We start from the raw sequence: 20,742 nt of genomic DNA on the forward strand, positions 1-20,742 counted from the left end.
GTACTATTAATCCCAGTTGCACAAAATTATCCAGTTCAGCTAAGAATAGCTCTGTACATTATTATTATTATTACTAGCTAAACTATAACCCTAGTTGGAAATGCAGGATCTTATAAACTCAAGGGCTCCAACAAGGAAAATAACCCATTTAGGATAGGAAATAATTAAACAGAAAGAATAGTGTAGCAGAGTGTACCATCAAGCAAGAGAACTCTAAACAATTACAGTGAAGTAGTTAACCCCTTGAGTGAAAAAGAATTTTTTAGTTTACTTAGTGTTGTCAGATGTTGTATGATGAAAGAGGATGCTAAACATTAGGCCAGATTAGTCTGTGATGTGTAGGCAAAGGAGAAATGAGCCGTAACTTGAGAAGGATCCAATGTAGTAATCTGGCCAGTCAAAGGACATGCCCAGAATATATCAAGGTGTCCCACATGACTCCTACTTCAATGTCCCCTCTAGATCTAAAAGTCAAAGGAAGGGTGAAGGGCACTAAAATGTTATTTTTATTAATAAAATAAATTTTTGAATATACTTACCCGATAATCATGTAGCTGTCAACTCCGTTGCCCGACAGAATTCTATGGAGGGATACGCCAGCTATCACAATACTAGAAGGGGGTGTATTTACCAGCGCCACCTGTGGCCAGGTACTCAAGTACTTCTTGTTGACACCTCCTCAATTATTCCTCGGTCCACTGGTTCTCTATGGGGAGGAAGGGAGGGTCGATTAAATCATGATTATCGGGTAAGTATATTCAAAAATTTATTTTATTAATAAAAATAACATTTTTCAATATTAAACTTACCCGATAATCATGTAGCTGATTCACACCCAGGGGGGTGGGTGAAAAACCAGTGTACAAGACTAAAGGATAGCTAAGTATCCCGTATTTCATATAATCAGTTATCCACAATAACAATGAAATAATAAGTACCTGGTAAGGAAGTCGACTTGAACCGTTACTCTGCCTTTAATAAGATCGTCTTCCTTACTGAGCGCAGCGTTCCTCTTGGGAGGCTGAATCAACTCAAAGGTGCTAAAGTATACAGGGCTGCAACCCATACTAAAGGACCTCATCACAACCTTTAACCTTGGCGCTTCTCAAGAAAGAATTGACCACCCGCCAAATCAACAAGGATGTGGAAGGCTTCTTGGCCGACCGTACAACCCATAAAAAGTATTCAAGAGAAAGGTTAAAAAGTTATGGGATTATGGGAATGTAGTGGCTGAGCCCTCGCCTACTACTGCATTCGTTGCTACGAATGGACCCAGGGTGTAGCAGTACTCGTAAAGAGACTGGACATCTTTGAGATAGAATGATGCGAACACTGACTTGCTTCTCCAATAGGTTGCATCCATAACACTCTGCAGAGAACGGTTCTGTTTGAAGGCCACTGAAGTAGCCACAGTTCTCACTTCATGTGTCCTTACCTTCAGCAAAGCAAGGTCTTCTTCCTTCAGATGAGAATTTGCTTCTCTAATCAGAAGCCTGATGTAGTAAGAAACTGAGTTCTTAGACATTGGTAGAGAAGGCTTCTTGATAGCACACCATAAGGCTTCTGATTGTCCTCGTAATGGTTTTGACCTTCTTAGATAGTACTTAAGAGCTCTAACTGGGCAAAGTACTCTCTCCAGTTCGTTCCCCACCATGTTGGACAGGCTTGGGATCTCGAACGACTTAGGTCAAGGACGGGAAGGAAGCTCGTTTTTAGCCAAAAAACCGAGCTGCAAGGAACATGTAGCCGTTTCAGATGTGAAACCTATGTTCCTGCTGAAGGCGTGGATCTCACTTACTCTTTTACCTGTTGCTAAGCACACGAGGAAAAGAGTTTTTAATGTGAGGTCCTTAAAAGAGGCTGATTGGAGCGGTTCAAATCCTGATGACATTAGGAACCTTAGGACCACGTCTAGATTCCAGCCTGGAGTGGACAACCGACGTTCCTTTGAGGTCTCAAAAGACCTAAGGAGGTCCTGTAGATCTTTGTTGGAGGAAAGATCCAAGCCTCTGTGGCGGAAAACCGCTGCCAACATACTTCTGTAACCCTTGATCGTAGGAGCTGATAGGGATCTTACGTTCCTTAGATGTAACAGGAAGTCAGCAATCTGGGTTACAGTGGTACTGGATGAGGAAACTGCATTGGCCTTGCACCAGCTTCGGAAGACTTCCCATTAAGACTGATAGACTCTGAGAGTGGATGTCGTCCTTGCTCTGGCAATCGCTCTGGCTGCCTCCTTCGAAAAGCCTCTAGCTCTTGAGAGTCTTTCGATAGTCTGAAGGCAGTCAGACGAAGAGCGTGGAGGTTTGGGTGTACCTTCTTTACGTGAGGTTGACGCAGAAGGTCCACTCTAGGAGGAAGAGTCCTGGGAACGTCGACCAGCCATTGCAGTACCTCGGTGAACCATTCTCTCGCGGGCCAGAGGGGAGCAACCAACGTCAGCCGTGTCCCTTTGTGAGAGGCGAACTTCTGAAGTACCCTGTTGACAATCTTGAACGGCGGGAATGCATACAGGTTGAGATGGGACCAATCCAGCAGAAAGGCATCCACGCGAACTGCTGCTGGGTCTGGAATCGGAGAACAATACAAGAGGAGCCTCTTGGTCATCGAGGTAGCGAATAGATCTATGGTTGGCTGACCCCACAGGGCCCAAAGTCTGCTGCAAACATTCTTGTGAAGGGTCCACTCTGTGGGGAAGACCTGACCCTTCCGGCTGAGGCGATCTGCCATGACATTCATATCGCCCTGAATGAGCCTCGTTACCAGCGTGAGCTTTCGATCTTTTGACCAAATGAGGAGGTCCCTTGCGATCTCGAACAACTTCCTCGAATGAGTCCCTCCCTGCTTGGAGATGTAAGCCAAGGCTGTGGTGTAGTCGGAGTTCACCTCCACCACCTTGTTAAGCTGGAGGGACTTGAAGTTTATCAAGGCCAGATGAACTGCCAACAACTCCTTGCAATAGATGTGAAGTGTCCTTTGCTCCTGATTCCATGTTCCCGAGCATTCCTGTCCGTCCAGTGTCGCACCCCAGCCCGTGTCCGATGCGTCCGAGAAGAGACGGTGGTCGGGGGTCTGAACAGCCAATGGTAGACCTTCCTTGAGAAGAATGCTGTTCTTCCACCACGTTAGAGTAGACCTCATCTCTTCGGAAACAGGAACTGAGCCCGTCTCTAGCGTCATGTCCTTTATCCAGTGAGCAGCTAGATGATACTGAAGGGGGCGGAGGTGGAGTCTCCCTAACTCGATGAACAGGGCCAGCGATGAAAGTGTCCCTGTTAGACTCATCCACTGCCTGACTAAGCATCGGTTCCTTCTCAGCATGCTCTGGATGCATTCTAGGGCTTGGAAGATCCTTGGGGCCGACGGACAAGTCCGAAAAGCTCGACTCTGAAGATCCATACCCAAGGAGACAATGGTCTGGGATGGAACGAGCTGAGACTCCTCAAAATTGACCAGGAGGCCCAGTTCCTTGGTCAGATCCATAGTCCATTTGAAAATCTCCAGACAGCGACGACTTGTGGGAGCTCTTAAAAGCCAGTCGTCTGACGGAGCCGGACACAAGATCATGATACTGCTGCACAGTCTGTAAACTGTCAATCATGGGCAAGCGAGGAAGTACAGTGACAACCCGAATCTGTCTAGACTGTCTGGGTCGTACAGACAACTCCTTAACGGGTTGCTGAGGTTGCCGCACTGCGTCACAACAAGTCCCTTCTGTTGGTTGTTGAACGTCTTCCCCGTGACACATTGACTCCGTAAACAAAAAATCCTCTAACAAGGACTAAGCTTGGACTGCATGTCATGCAACACAGCTCAAGGTCTATGGGAGCAGGTGTGGTAACAGACGGGATTAGCGGCTGAAGTGGAACCATTACCTTCCCTGTAAGCATGTTATGCTTAAATAAAAGTCCATAAGAGGTTATGCAGCTAAAGGCTCCCTCCAAATGACAGAGTCCTCAAGGGAATATCAGAAGGAGGGAGAAAAGAACTTTCTCATCTACAGGGACCTTATCCTAGAAAAGCTAAGTTCTCTGAGTGAGGGTTCACTGGTGCAAAAGCAGCAGACTAGAAGGCAACGTTATGAAACTGCTTGACAGTCTAGTGAGTTGGCAACAACCCAAGATGTGTTGAGAAGCATGCGGTAAGGTATGCAGAGCATGATGTATGCAGAGTATGCTGTATGCAGAGCATGCTGTATGTAGAGCATGTTGTATGCAGAGCATGCTGAATGCAGAGCATGCTGTATGCAGAGCATGTTGTATGCAGAGCATGCTGAATGCAGAGCATGCTGAATGCTGAGCATGTAGTAAGCAGAGCCTGCTGTAAGGAAAGCAGAGCGTGTGCATGGCGTTTAACATTTCTCAGAAATTCCATGACCAGTGCTAGAGTGCTTTATGCATGCTTGCATGGGGTTTAAACCATGGTATGAAAATGGAGGTAAGGTATGCTGAACAGCAGAGTCAGAACGAGCTGGAACAACAATAGTTGTGGTTTCCTCTTCAAGACTCCGATGAGGGAACACCTGAGGCTCAGTCTGCAAAGGCTGAATAAAAGACAAGCAGAAGGAAGGCACATGGGTGGAGGAGGCTGACTCCTAGCATGAGTGGTTGAACCCAAGGGTTGCGCTTGCTGAGCGGTTGGCGGAAGCGGAGTAGCAAGTTCCAGTTCCTGTGGTGTGAGCGGAGCGCGATGAGGAAGAGGCTGCGCAGAACAAGGTAAATGTCTCGCAAGCTGAGGCTCCTGAGGCGCAAGGCTAAGGTGTTGTGGTGCTTGCCTTGTGGAGGGTTGAGCTCGCTGCAGCAAGAGCTGAGGAGACTGACTCATGGACGGGAGAGGTTGTTGTACCTCAACCGAGTGTTGCATCACTGGTGGAGCAGCAAGTGGAGGCGGAGGAAGAGAGGTATAATCCTCCTGATCCCAATGTAAAGGTTGCCTTAAGGAAGGCGGAGGCTGAACACCACAGGGAACAGCAAACTCAGCACGTGGCTCAACATCGTACGCCTGGCAGGTGGAACTGCTGGCAGGTGGTACTGCGATCAGGCGGAGCGAGTGTAGGTGGAGGGAGTGTAGGCGGAGGCGGAGGAGCAACACTCTCAGCCTGACACTCACGCATCAAGTCCGAAAGCTGTGCTTGCATGGACTGTAGTAGAGTCCACAACATCGTACGCCTGGCAGATGGTACTGTGATCAGGCGGAGCGAGTGTAGGTGGAGGGAGTGTAGGCGGAGGCGGAGGAGCAACACTCTCAGCCCGACACTCACGCATCAAGTCCGAAAGCTGTGCTTGCATGGACTGTAGTAGAGTTCACAACATCGTACGCCTGGCAGGTGGTACTGTGATCAGGCGGAGCGATCATAGGCGGGGGGGAGTGTAGGCGGAGGCGGAGGCGCAACACTCTCAGCCCGACACTCACGCATCAAGACCGAAAGTTGTGACTGTATGGACTGCAGTAGAGTTAACTTGGGGTCGGCAGACACTAAGTTCTGCTGAGGTAAAGCCTTAACAGCAGAGATCTGTTGTGGCAGAACCTTACTCCTCTTAGGCGGAGTGTAATCAACTGATGACTGAGGAGAGTCAGAGCTAACCCAAAGACTGCATTCGGGTTGTGAACTTTAACTTCGTACGTCTGGCAAAGGTCTGGACTTAACGTTTAAGAGGTCTTGAGACCTGAGACCAGCGTTACTCTGCCTTTATTTTCTCCCCTAATCTCTTCTGCAGACGAGCAAAATAAGGGCTCAATCGTCTGCGGGTGGGAGTGACGGTCTCGGTAAGACACGCCCACAACCACCGAGAATACTTCTGTGCGCCGATCAAGGCCTGCTGAACCCTTATGCCCTTCGACATTGCTTCTCCCCTGGGCTTGGGAGCTTGCAAGAGGTCCCGGACTGGGAGGACGACTGGCGCGCACAAAAGTACCCTCACGCACTAATCACTTATCACTTTGATTTCTGTTTGCACTTATTTCACTGAACTCGAAACTTTAAGTGGTTTGTACCTGAAATACGCAATTCTATCCTTTCTCAAAGTTAGTAATTGCGAAAACAGAATTACAATGTAACAGAAAAATCTAATGAAAGATAATTCAGTGGTTGGAAAGAGACTAAACACTAGATCACTCTAGAAACGTTTAGTTTCTTCCCCTAAAGAGACTAGGGAGAAGAGCAAAAACGATAACGACGTTACTCGTACGCCTGGCAGGCTTGAATGAAACGTTTATCCTCTTTCTCCCTCCGTCTCTATCTCTCTCTCTCTCTCTCTCTCTTGACTTAGAACCTGAGAGAAGAGCCCAATCATATATACTGTATCGTTAAAACATATTATTGTTAAAGGAAAAAACTGAAAAGTTCCTTTATTAGGATCAAAACCATTAAGTTAAGAAAGAATGAACAAAACGCTAGACACGGTTACTCTTACTGCAACGTGAAACCGTGAACATTCTTTCTCTATCGTAACGATAGAGTGCAAGTTGAACGTTCTGAACGTCAACAACTGCAGAGACAAAACAAAACGTTAGTTCAACTTTGAAAACAGTACGAGACTGTCAAAGAAAATCTTTCAAACTCTGTGGCGGAAATAGCATAATATGTTAACAGGTTTTTATTAACTTCGGTAAAAGACCGCCTACTATTAGGAAGGTCGAATATAAACAAATATAAAAATTAATTTTAATGAGTTTATAATAAAAGGAAGTTAATCGAAGAGGCCTATAAGAGGCGGAGAGATATAAAATAAATCTATAACTTTTGTTAAGCAAAATTAAGAAAGAGAGTCTATACTCTCTTAGACACCAACACTTCCGTCTAAGGGAAGGGTCGGCCATTGAAAAGTGAACGAGAGTTCATACTCTCTCGTCACCATAATTAATCAAATTAATTCCAAAAGCTAACTACGCTAATATAGAAGTTTCCAGTAAAGCGACAGCCGAAATCAAAGAGAAATACTTCACCAAAGTCGTGAAAATACTCCAAGAACATAAGCGTATCCCAGAACGTCTTGCCGGAAGCACGACAGAGGAATAATTGAGGAGGTGTCAACAAGAAGTACTTGAGTACCTGGCCACAGGTGGCGCTGGTAAATACACCCCCTTCTAGTATTGTGATAGCTGGCGTATCCCTCCATAGAATTCTGTCGGGCAACGGAGTTGACAGCTACATGATTATCGGGTAAGTTTAATATTGAAAAATTCATGATTATCAGGTTCACACAAATGGTAATATAGTAAAAAAAAAAATTCTTAAGTAATATACATGTTATTTTCATTATAAAATAAATTTTTGAACATACTTACCTGGTGGTTATATACAGTATATAGCTTTCGTCCCTGACGTCACGGCAGAAAATTCAAAACTCGCGCCAATCGTCGATTGATAGCCAGATGTGCTACAAGCGCGCCTCTAGCGAGGTACCTAGAAACCATTCCATCGGTATCCATATCTTCCATGCCTCTAGTCTCTAGAGGGGAGGAGGGGGGGATTTTAATTATATATAACCACCAGGTAATTATGTTCAAAAATTATTTTATAATGAAAATAACATTTTTAAACACAAGACTTACCTGGTGGTTATATATATAGCTGATTAACACCTTTGGTGGAGGGTTAGAGACAGCCAATATAGTTGGAATTCTGCTTAAGAGTTTAAATACAAAACAAACTTAAGGGTTCGTACCTGATAAGGAAGCTGACTTCAATGATACTCTGCCATTATGTCTGCTTTCCTTATGAGATCCAGCGGTCCTCTCAGGGGGCTGAAGATCCCTAGGAGCTGCCAACTGGTGATCACACCTCTCTGTGACAAAGCCTCCTCTAATACCCATTTCCGAGGCGCTTTCAAGGAACAAAATAGACCACCTGACAAATCCATGATTGCGGAAGACTATCGCAATCTCCACAAGACAACCATAAAAATACCAAATAAAAGTTCCAAGAGGAGAAAAGGTATTAGGATTATGGGAAAGTAGTGGTGGATTCTTCCCCCACCACTGTACCTGCTGCTACAAACGGTCCCAGAGTGTATCGGTCCTCAAATAGAGTCTGGACATTTCTTAAATAGTGTGAAGCGAACACAGATTTGCTTCACCAGAAGGTTGTGTCCATAATGCTTTGCAACGAACGATTTTGTTTGAATGCCACCGAGGTTGCCACGACTCTCACTTCGTGAGTCTTGACCTTTAAAAGACTAAGTCTGCCTCACTGCAATGAGAATCAGCCTCTTTAATTAACAGTCTGATAAAGTACGACAGGGCATTCTTAGACATTGGCAAGGAGGGTTTCTTCACTGAGCACCACAGTGCTTCCGACTTGCCTCTTAACTTTTTCGTTCTGTCTAAGTAAAACTTGAGGGCTCTTACTGGACATAAAACTCTCTCTAACTCATTTCCATCCACGTCCGCCAGGTGCGAAATCTCAAAGGCCTTAGGCCAAGGTTGGGAAGGGCGCTAATTCTTAGCGAGAAAACCCAACTGTAATGAGCAGATCTCTTTATTAACCTGAAAACCCACATTTCTACTGAATGCATGGACTTCACTAACCCTCTTGGCTGTTGCCAGACTAACCAAGAAAAGGGTTTTCATCGTGAGGTCCTTCAGAGATGTAGAGTGCAGGGGTTCAAACCTGTCACTCATCAGAAATTTTAAAACAACATCCAGATTCCTAGCTGGTGAATCTTGGTGCCGTTGCTTAGTTGTCTCAAAGGATTTAATTAGTTCTCGTAGATCCTTATAATTTGAAAGGTCCAGGTTTCTGTGCCTGAATACAGTCGCCAACATACTCCTGTATCCCTTGATAGTTGATGTAGAAAAACTTCGCTTCTTTCTCAGGAATAAAAGGAAGTCAGCAATTTGAGCTACAGAGGTACTGGAAGAGGAAACAGAGTTGACCTTGCACCATTCCCTGAAAACTTCACACTTGGATTGATAGACTCTGATGGTTGAAGACCTTCTAGGTCTTGCAATCGCTCTAGCTGCCTCCTTCAAAAAGCCTCTAGCTTTTGTGAATCTTTCGATAGTCTGAACGCAGTTAATCAAAGACTTTGGAGACTTTGGTGGTGTCTTACCAAGTGGGGTTGTTTAAGTAAATCTACTCGCAAAAGGCTTCTGGGAGTGTCCACCATCCATTCCAGTACCTCTGTACCTCTTGAGGGCCAGCAGGGGTCTATCAAGGTCATTCTGGTCCCTTCGCTTGTCACAAACTTTTGTAGCACTTTGTACAGGATCTTGAAAGGGAAAAGCGTACACATCTAGATTTGACCAATCTAGCAGGAATGCATCCGTGTGTACTGCTTCGAGATCTGGCACTGGGGAGCAATATGTCTCTAGCCTCTTGGTCTTTGAGGTCGCGAACAGGTCTACGTAAGGGCGACCCCAAAGCTTCCACAGACTTTTGCACAATTCTAGGTGTAGAGTCCACTCTGTGGATAGGACTTGTCCTTTCCTGCTGAGACTGTCTGCCAAAACATTCCTCTCCCCTTGAATGAACCTTGTAAGTAGAATCACCTGTCTTTCCTTTGCCCAGATGAGCAGATCTCTTGCCGTCTCGTAAAGGGAAATCGAGTGCGTTCCTCCTTGTTTGGCAATGTAAGTCAATGCTGTGGTGTTGTCGGCATTGACTTGTATTACCTTGTTCCGGACTGACCCTTCGAAGTTCTTCAGGGTCAAAAGAAGTGCTAGCAGCTCCTTTTGATTTATGTGGAAAGACTTCTGAATTTCCGTCCACAACCCCGATACTTCCAGTTTGCCCAGTGTCGCTCCCCACCCCGAGTCCGAGGCGTCGGAACACAACACAAGGTCTCGGCTCTTCAGCTCTAATGAGCAACCTTCCTGAAACTTGATCCACCACTGAAGGCAACGTCTCATTGACTCCGTAACAGGAATACACACCTTCTCCAAATCCTTCTCCCTGTTCCAGTCCATAAGAGTTGAGGTGAAATTGGAGCAGTCGAAAATTCAGTCTTCCCAGAGAGACGAACCGTTCTAACGAGGAGAGAGTCCCCAACAGGCTCATCCACTTCCTCCCAGAACACCTCTGCTCTCCTAGAAACACACGTATTTTCTGAAGGGCTAGCTCCGTCCTTAAGGGAGACGGAAAAGCCTGAAAAACTCAACACCGAATCATCATTCCTAAATAGAGAATCTCTTGTGATGGTGTCAGAGAAGATTTGTCTTTGTTGACCAGAAGACCCAATTCTTCTGTCAACTTCAATGTTGTCTGAAGGTCCTTCAGGCAGCGATCTTGAGAGCGAGCTCTGAGGAAGCCAATCATCTAAGTACAGGGAGGCTCTGATGCCTCTTGAGTGGAGAATCCTTGCTACATTGAGCATAAGCTTCGTAAAGATTTGTGGGGTGGTGTTGCTGCCGAAACACAGGGCTCAAAACTGAAAGACCTCTCCCTGGAATACGAATCTCAGAAAGTGCTTGAATCTCGGATGAATCGGGATGTGGAAATAAGCATCCTGGAAGTCCAGTGAGACATCCAGTCGCCTTTCCTTACTGCTGCAAGCACTGACTTCGATGTCTCCATCGAGAACTTTGTCTTCTGGATAAAGCCATTGAGAGCACTTACGTCCAGAACTGGACGCCATCCCCCCGAGTTCTTGGGAACCAGAAAAAGGCGATTGTAAAACCCTGGTGACTGCCAATCCTGTACTCTTTCTATAGGCCCCTTCTCCAACAAGAGAGAGACTTGAAGCTGTAATGCTTGCCTCTTTAATTCCTCCCTGTACCTGGGAGAGAGATCCACTGGTGTTAACCTTAAGGGAGATTGCTTTATAAAAGGAATCCTGTAGCCCTTCTTTAGAAGTCAGACTGACCAAAGATCTGCACCCCTCTTCTCCCATGCCTGCCAAAAGGTGTGTAGTCTGGCTCCTACTGCCTGAAGGTGAAAGCAGTCAGACTCTGCTTCGCCCGGTCTTGGCTCCTCTTTTCTTAGTTCCCCTTCCATCTGATTTAAAGTTACCTCTAACGGAAGGCTTTCCTCGAAAGGGCTGGGAAAACTTTGGAAAAGGAGTAACTTCTTTAGGTTTGCGGCTAACAAAAGATGATGGCAACACTTTCCTTGCCGTCTTCGAGACTAGGTCTTAAGTTGCCTTCTGCGTTAACAAGGAAGAAATTTCCCTAATAAGATCTTGTGGGAACAGAGATGACGACAGCGGATCATACAACAATTCGGATTTCTGAAAGGGAGTAACCCCTACCGACAGAAATGAACAAAACTGGGATCTCTTCTTGAGGATGCCTGCTGTAAAAATCGCTGCCAACTTATTCGCCCCATCTCGCAACGCCTTATCCATGCAGGACATGACATGGATTAAGCTCGAAGAGTCCCCTTCTTTGAGCATAGCCACCTTCTTGCCCAAGGCCCCTAGAGTCCAATCAAGGAAGTTAAATACCTCAAAGGCTCTACAGACACCTTTGAGCAGATGGTCCAACTCAGAGGTAGACCAAAAAACCTTGGTCTTCCTCATGGCTGATCTATGGGGAGAGTCTACCAAGCTTGAGAAGTCTCCCAGGGCAGAGGCAGGAACTCCCAAGCCGAGAACTTCTCCCGTATCGTACCATGTACTGGACCTAGATGCCAATCTAGTAGGGGGGAACGCGAAGGCCGCTTTCCCTTGTTCCTTCTTGTATCCCATCCAGTCTCCCATCAGTTTAAGTGCTCATTTGGATGAACGAGAAAGAACCATTTTGGTGAACAGAGACTTCTTCTTAGGCTTCCCTAGAGTGAATTCCAATGGGGGCGATCGTGGAGCCACAGGAACAAAAGACTCTGGAAACTCACCATGAAAAATCTTCATGAGCTTCTTCAAGTCTACCGAAGGACGAAAAGACTTAGCGTCTTCCTCTTCAGATAACTCCTCAAAGGGCTCGGTAGGTGAAAGAGGAACATCAGCTTCTTCCTCCGACAAAGACCCTTGACGCTCTTCGGAACGCTTACGATCCGCGTGATCAGAGCTACGAAGTATTGGGTCTCGTTCAACGTCCTGTCTGGATGCTTGCTGTTCTACATCACGTACAGGAGGATGCTCGACGTGACGTCACGGAGGACACTCGATAGAAGAACGCTCGACGTCACGTCCCGGAGGACGCTCGCGTTCTGGAAAACGCTCGATGGGAGGACGCGCGACGTCATGTCCCGGAGGACGCGCGACGTCATGTCCCGGAGGACGCGCGACGTCATGTCCCGGAGGACGCGCGACGTCATGTCCCGGAGGACGCTCGATGAGAGGACATTTACGAACAGAAGAAAGCACAACGTCCTGCTTAGCTAAACAAGAACGCTCAAGAAGACGCTCGACATCGCGCCTTGCTGAACGCTCGAAAGCGCTTGTAGTAGGATGTTCACTATCACTACTAAGAGCATGAACAGCACCTCGATTAGGAGGACGCTCGACTTCCTGAAAGGCAGGACGTTCAACCTCACGTGTAGTACGTTTAACGTCACGTTCATCGCTACGCGTCGCCAAACGCTCAACGCGTTTAGAAACTTGATCAACAACCGTTTCCCGACTCGCCGCCTTGCGCCGTTTAGCGTTTAGAGAGGAGGCTTCTGTATTCTGGTAGCTTTTCATGAATGATGAAAGCTTCTGCTGCATTTCTTGCAACATATTAAAATTAGAATCTGCTTGCAAGCTCGTCTTCTCCACCGCTCAAAGACCGCTTAGAGCGACCAGGGGGCGAGAGCCAATTTGAAGGAGGCGGAGGAGCATGAATCGATGTCACGCCCAGTTCAGATAACTGCTCAACAGCAGGAAGATTCTCAGAATCTAATGTCCTAGCAGGACGCTTAAAAGGCGAGCTTTCCTCGGACGAAAAGCGTTCAGGGCTGCTCCAATGACTACAGCCTGCTTGTGATGTCCTGGAAGGACGCCTATCAAATTTCCTCTTAAGAGGTCTGGACGCTAACCTCTTTTAGGAATATCATCACCTGATGATGAGCCAAACACTTCAACCTCACCTTTCCTATGGTAAGGGCGAACGTCCTGGGAAACGTCAACAGGAACGCTCCAGGGGACGTCTATCGTTTCCTTTCGTCTTTCGACATTCCTTCTCCCAGGGGTTGGGGAGCTTGGAAGAGGTGTAGGACTAGGAGAACGACAAGCCCGAGCAGGCGCACCCTCCATAGAACTAATAACATTCACTGCACCTCTAGCACTTTCACTTTTCAGCTGTTTAACATCAGCAATTAACTGCGTTCTATCCGCAGTGATTGACTCTACCTTCGCACCCAACGCCTGGATAGCCAACATCATATCTTTAAGTGTTGGTTTATCAGTGGTACTCGTAGTGGGATCAGGAACTACAACTACAGAGGAAGGAATAGGAACAGTAACATGGGAAGAGGAAAAATCTTTAGAAGAATGAGAAGAACTACGTCTTACCCTATCTCTTGCTAACTTTTGCATATAGCGATCGAAATGCAGCCACTCATGATCAGACAAAATAAGGCATTCGTCACACCTATCAAGTTTACAAACTTTACCTCTACATTTAATACAAAGTGAATGAGGATCAATGGCGGCCTTTGATAATCGGGTCTTACAACCACTAGCAAACACCCTAAAACTACCAGAGGGGGTGGCCATTTTGAAATTTGTAAGAGATCAAATACAAGCAAGGGTCAAAATATCAATATCCAAACATATAACTAGAGTATCCAAACGAGAATCCAATCAAGCGAGAGTCAAATAACCAGAATTATTGTACTTCACCAAAAGGACAGCAATTATCAGTTAAAAAGCGAGGAGAATATCCAACCAATGTTACCGCTAGCACCGGCAGGGAAGATATGGATACCGATGGAATGGTCTCTAGGTACCTCACTAGAGGCGCACATGTAGCACACCTGGCTATCCAATCGGTGATTGGCGCGAGTTTTGAATTTTCTGCCGTGACGTCAGGGATGTAAGCTATATATATAACCACCAGGTAAGTCTTGTGTTTAAAATTGTATTTTATGATAACTAAACAAATCTTTGTCTTTTAATAGAAGTATGTTTTCAGCTTGGCTGGAACTCAGCTATTGAAATATATATAGAGATGTTGGTAGTTACTGGCGGGGAAGCCGCGACCCCCAGCCAGTATATCGAGTAGCCACTTTGGCCTCACCTACAACTTGCAGGGTGGTTGAGGCAGGAAATGAAACTTAAAACTCGGGTTTGTATACAGTCAACCCCCACTCTCAGAGAGAGTTAGATAACAGAGACAGGTGAAAAATTCAATTTCATGTATATCGTGCTCCTAATCTAACTAAAAGACTCTTGTTTTTATACAGTCAGCCCCCACTCTTTGAGAGGGTTAGGTAATAGAGACAGGTGTGAAAAATGCGATTTCACGTATATTTGGTGCTCCTAACCTAATAACTCTGACCATTACCTACGCTCGGATATTTAACACTGAGTACTGCCTAACATTGTTTTTACTTGGTTTCTATCATAGTGTAAGTAGTTTGTAATTAAATGAATGCATATCAGTAAGTGTCGGTACACATGTAAACTACATGCTGGACACGCTAAGGCTACAGTACAGTACCTAACACTTCAGTACAGCAGTAATTGTTGCCCTGACCGGAACTCTAATTTTACCCAGTATTATAATTACATGCTGAACTACAACCCTGGCTGGAAAAGCAGGATGCTACAAGCCCAAGAGCTCCAACCAGGAAAACAGCCCAGTGAGGAAAGGTAATAAATAAATTACAAGAGAAGTAATTAACAATTAAAATAAAATATTTCAGTGGAGTAACATTAAAACAAATATTTCATATATAGACTAGAAAAACATTAAAAAAGCTAAAAGAATTGAAATACAACTGTAAAATTGTGTGCCCTAGCATACACTCGGATAAAAGAACTCTTCCCCAAGACAGTGGAGGACCATGTTGCAGGGGCTATGGCAATACCCAAGACTAGAGAACAATGATTTGATTTTGGAGTGCCCTTCTCCTAAAAGAGCTTCTTACCACAGGTAAAGAGTCTCTTCTACCCTTACCAAGAGGAGAGTAGCCACTGGACAACTGCAGTGCAGTAGATAACCCCTTGAGCAAGGGAGAATTGTTTGGTAATCTCAGTGTTGTCATGTATAAGACGACAGAGGAGAATATGTAAAGAATAGGCCAAACTATTCGGTGTATGCGTAAGCAAACGGAAAATGAGCCATAACCAGCGAGGAGGATCCAATGTAGTAGGCTACTGTCTGGCCAGTCAAAGGACCCAATAACACACTAGCGGTAGTATCTAAACGGGTGGCTGGTGCCCTGGCCAACCTACTACCTGCCTTAATAAGAAGTATCTTAATGGGAATCTTTACATTTACATCACTGGTTACACCCACCGTAGACAAGGCAAGTATAAAACGACCCCAAAATTTTAGGGGTGAATCTTACCATATAAAGGTTGTCTTACATGCGGAAATATACGGTAATTCCATTAAGAGCTGTAAAGAGCACTTATTTTAGCAAGAAAAGGGATATAAGGATCAGACTACAAATTCAGTCTTCTGATTCACACTTTATGTCAAAAAGAGCGACTAGGAATCCAAGGGTTTAGCAGCAAAAGGATCTAAAATATATACGGAAATTAAAGCTTTATGAGAAGCTCTCCATTCGGAACCCTGCTGAATGACCACTAGACCCGACTATGGAAGTCGGGTTACGGTAAGCAATGAGACAGCTAAGTCGAAGACTCATAAGAAATGAAGCTAAATATATTAAGTGTCTTTCAGGCTCATCACTAATAAAACTTGCTGGAATAAATGAGCATTTGGCATGTCTAGTTATTAACTCCATTATAAACAGCAAGCCTAGTCTTCTCTGGATTTTTCCTTGAACTAAAAAAGTTTCCTAAACAAATGGACTTGAAACATACTTTCCCTGTGAGGAACAGTGAGGTGAATACAATTCTCACAACACATTTAAAACAGTGCTATTCCTTCACTGCCTTGTGGTAAATTCTGATGTGTGGTTGTTATATTCGGTTGTGAGAGGGATGAAGTTCCCTCAGCACCTCTGCTAAGAGGTGAAATAGATCTGTGTACCACTCCATGTGAAGCCACAATGGAGCTATAAGTCATAACCACTTCTGAAATGCAAGGACCTTGTTTAATACCCTTTTTAGAAGGCAAAATGGAGGAAAACTTTAAGTGTTGAAACCATCCCACGGATGCTCAAATGCGTCCTTAAATGCTGCTGCTAGATCGTCGAGCAGTAGACCAGGAGCTTTTTGTTGAGAGATGTCGCAAAGCAATCAGGGAATCACACACAGTCAGGATCTTCGTCGCTATCTGAGGACATAAAGACCATTCTAAGACAGTTGCCAGTCTCTTCCAGCTCAGCTTGTCTGCTAAAAAATGAAGTAGATCTGTGTACCACTCCATGTGAGGCCGCAAGAGGGGCTGTTGAAGCTATTAAGTGTTCTTCCGGCCACTAGAGGGTCCTAACTACTATGTGACATACCGTAATTGATGGGACATCGTTCCTCCCTGTCTGCAAATCAAAACCACCAAAAATGCTGTAAGGCCAGCCACCTTAACTTGATGTGGTTTTGACGGTCCTGATCCAACCACACTCCTGATACCATATAATGGCCTAGGTGGGCTCCTAAGCCCTCCTTCGAAGCATCTGTGAACAGATGAAATTCTGGAGGAAGGACTGTTAACAAGACTTCTTTCCTCAAATTCATCTCTTCCAACCCCCATTCCAGAACTTACTTGGCTTCTGCTCCCAGGGTTACCAACAACTGGGGATAGTCGAGGTGTTGCGACCAGGACTACTTTAGTTGCCATTGAAAGGAAGTAATCTTAGTCTTCCTCCAGGAACCAACCATTCCAGAGAAGAGAGATGACCTACGAGCTTCTGACAAATGTGGGCAGGCAGACTTGGGCGCTGAAGAAAGGAGCAAGCCATTTGTCGAAGTCGTGAGATCCTGTCTTCTGACAGGAAAACTCTTCCCTGAATGATGTCTAACTCCATCCCTAGGTAGACCAGTCTCTGGGGGAGGATGATGACTGACTTCTCTAAATTTATCAAGACCCCCAGTTCTGACAAAAGTTGAGAAGCCTGTCCCAAAGGGTGAGGGTTTCTTTGGAATATGCCACTATTAGCCAGTCATCAAGGTAGCGTCAAGGTAGCATGAGACTAAGACAACACAAGGCCGAGCACCCTTGTGAATACCTGTAGAGTTGTCAACAAACCGAAGCAAAGAACCTTGAACTGGTACACCTTCTTGTCAACTACTACCTTCAGGTACTTCTGAAATACCAGATGCACCAGAAACTATAGTATCCTTACTTGAGGTCCAATGTCACCAGGAAGTACCCTGATTTTACTGCCTGAACAACTGTGGATGGAGTCTCCATTTTGAATGGTGTGTGTTGAACAAACACATTCAAAGCAGAGATTGATGACTGGTCTCCAGCCTCAGGATGCCTTATTCACAAGAAAAAACTTCCTGAAGGCAGTTATTCCATAACATGTCCTTGACTTCTTCCTGTAGGGCAAAATGTTCCACCATTCCCTGTGGATAAGATGACGTGGACTCCGATGGAAAAATCAGAGGAGGGAGAGAGCTAATGAATGGAGGGAGGTATCCTGAGCATCCTCCTTCACCATCCAGTCCTCCACCTTGTGAAACCACCACCACCTCCAATCCTCTAGTAAGAACCCTCCCACTGGATATAGGGTGGGGGGAATGCCCATCCTACCGCAGGCATCTACCCTTCCTTGCCTTTCCCTCGGCTACATCCTTGGGACTGGTGGGGGTGAGGTACAAAGATTCCCTGAGGATTGGCTGGGGCTGGGAGCCTAATCTTCTTTTACGTGGCACAGGCCGATTGTCCTGATTTTGACGCGTGTGCACGAAACGATACCATCCTCAAACATGGTCTGGACTTCTGCTCGAAGGGCAGCATCCCTCGTTGATCCCTTCTCGAAGGATGATAACCTCACTGCATGACATATCAGGGGAGGGGATAGCTGATAAACGGTATGGATTATCCCGCTCGGAGGACTTTGACCGTCCAAGGTTTGCCCCCGTGGCACTCCCATCTCTGCCACCTTTGTCTCGGACATCCTCCTACCAGTGGTACTGCAGAGGGAATGGGCGGGGGCACTGTCTGTGTTTTCCAGCTTTCCCTCCCCATCCATGTGCCTTCCGGTCATGAAAGGGCTGCCTGGCTTGCGAAATCATCTTAGCGGTGGACTGCCGAGAAGTCTCCTTAAGACGCTTTATGCACTTGCCTACACAATGGAAAAGTTTTTGGCGCACTTGGTGTCGAAATGGGAGGATGAGATGCTACGGCTTTGTGAAGAAGGGAATCCTTGACTTAGTCTTCCTCCATAGCTCCACTACTACATCAATATCCTCTGTATTAAACAAAGAGGAGTAGGTGATAGATGAGTTGCGGAGAAGAAGAGCTTCTTTTTTTGGAGCTTGCCTCTGGAACTCAAGAGATGAAGGCATCCATCCTCTTTAAGATCTAGTGGGCTCATTGGTTAGCTGAGTTAAAGGCCAAGAACTCCAACAGCTCTGGCCCAGGAACACAGAACATTCTTAAAAGCTTTATGCACTTCTGAATCCGACAGGTCTTCGTTGTAACCAGATAGCCCACAGAGCTGGACCCGCAGCCAATCCATGAAGAAGCTTGCAAAGAGGAAGAGAAATAATATAGAATAGTGTGCCTGGGTGTACCCTCAAGCAAGAGAACTCTACCACAATATAGTGAGACTACAGTATAGAGGCTATGGCACTACCTAAGCTTAGCAAGTAATAATAATAAGACTATAGAACAATGGTTTGATTTTGGAGTGTCTCTCTCCTAGAAATGATATTTTCAATTTAAAATAAATTTTTGAATATACAGTACTTACTCGGTGGATATATATGAAGCTAACGTCTCCAACGGTCGGCAGATTCAAAACTCGCGGGCGATCACTATGCTAGTTGGCAGGGTGTCCACTAGCGCCAACTGTCGGCAGGATACTAAACATATTCCGATACCATCCAGTTCTTCTCAGACCGTAGGGTCTCTAGAGGGGCAGAAGGGAGGGACTATGATTATATATATCCACCGGGTAAGTATATTCAAAAATTTATTTTAAATTGAAAATATAATTTTTAAATATCTTAACTTAGCCGGTGGATATATATGAAGCTGATTCACATCCTTGATGGAGGGTAGAGACCAGTATTATACATTGTAGGAATATAGGTTCAAGAGTTTTGACAATTAACAAATAAACTTAAGTATTAGTACCTGATAAGGAAGCTGACTTTGATGATACTCTGCCTCATTAGTCCGCTGTCCTTATGAAGCCCAGCAATCCACTCAGGGGGCTGAAAGACCTCTAGGTGCTGATATATATGGGGTGAACACCCCTATAACAGGACCTCAACAATACCCTTTATCTGGGCGCTCTCAAGACACAAGATTGACCACCTGCCAAATCAAAAGATTGCGGAAGACTATCTCAGTCTCCACATACAACCCAAAAATAATTTCTAAAAAGTTTCAAGAGAAGAAAAAGGATATTGGGATTTATTGGGATTAAGGGAATGTAGTGGTAGAACCTTCACCCACTACTGCACTCGCTGCTACGAATAGTCCCAATGTGTAGCAATCGTCATAATGAGTCTGGACATTTTTCAAATAATGTGACGCGAACACCGATTTGCTCCTCCAAAAGGTTGCGTCCATAATACTTCTAAGTTAGCTATCCTATTTAAAAGCCACTGACGTCGCCACTGCTCTGACTTCATGAGCTTTAACTTTAAGCAATCTCCGATCATCCTCATTCAAGTGAGTGTGAGTCTCTCTGATTAAAAGTCTAACAAAATAAGACAAGGCATTTTTCGACATGGACAAGGAGGGCTTTTTTACTGAACACCATAAAGCCTCTGAATTACTTTGTAACGTTTTGGTTCTAATAAGATAAAACTTCAGAGCCCTTACAGGACATAAGACTCTTTCAATTTCATTCCCAACAACCTCCGATAAGTTGGGAATTTCAAATGACTTCGGCTATGGATGAGATGGTCGCTCATTTTTGGTCAGGAAACCAAGCTGCAGGGAGCATACTGCTTTATTGGAGCAGAAGCCAATGTTTTTGCTGAAGGCATGCATTTCACTGACTCTCTTTGCTGTAGCAAGGCTCACTAAAAAGAGAGTTTTGAGGGTAAGATCTTTGAAAGAAGCTGAATTTAGTGGTTCAAATCTTTCAGTCATAAGAAACTTAAGGACTACGTCCAAATTCCAAGCTGGAGTATTAACTTGATGTTCCTTGGAAGTTTCAAAAGACTTGAGAAGGTCTTGAGTTTCTCAATTTCCTTGCTTCTCGGTCCGAGAGTTTCCTCACAAGTTTGCTCAGAATAGTGTCTCTCTTCCTCAGGACCCAATCGGTAGCCTGGGAGAGAGATTGATATGATAAAAATTTTAGGGCCTTGCCCCCTGAGCTAATTAGTTCTCTCAGTAAGGTTTGATTTTCAGGCAGGGACAAATCATGAGAGGCCTGAAAGCCAACTAACGTGCAGGCCCACCAGTCCAACCAGGAGGACACGTAGACTAGGTCCTGGGCCATGTCCTCCATCATGGAGGTCTCCGACGGGGAAAAACACACAGGGGCTGTGGACGCTCTGTCTTCAGCGGCACCCTGGTTCAACGAGGTGATGGCTGTCTCCGTCGCGCGGGGTCCTCCCCGACGACCTTCCGGTATGTAAAACCTCTTCTGCGCCTTCAGTCCCGGAAGCAGCTTCGAGG

At 45.4% G+C, this 20,742-nt stretch overlaps 1 long non-coding RNA gene across 1 annotated transcript in view; it reads right to left on the bottom strand.

The window, feature by feature from the left end:
- Window positions 1-20,742, bottom strand: part of LOC137625840 (uncharacterized) — a 53,943-nt gene that overhangs the window by 22,074 nt on the left and 11,127 nt on the right. The window lies entirely within an intron of this gene.

This window comes from Palaemon carinicauda, chromosome 33 (genome assembly GCF_036898095.1).
Source record: "Palaemon carinicauda isolate YSFRI2023 chromosome 33, ASM3689809v2, whole genome shotgun sequence".
NCBI lineage: Eukaryota > Metazoa > Arthropoda > Malacostraca > Decapoda > Palaemonidae > Palaemon > Palaemon carinicauda.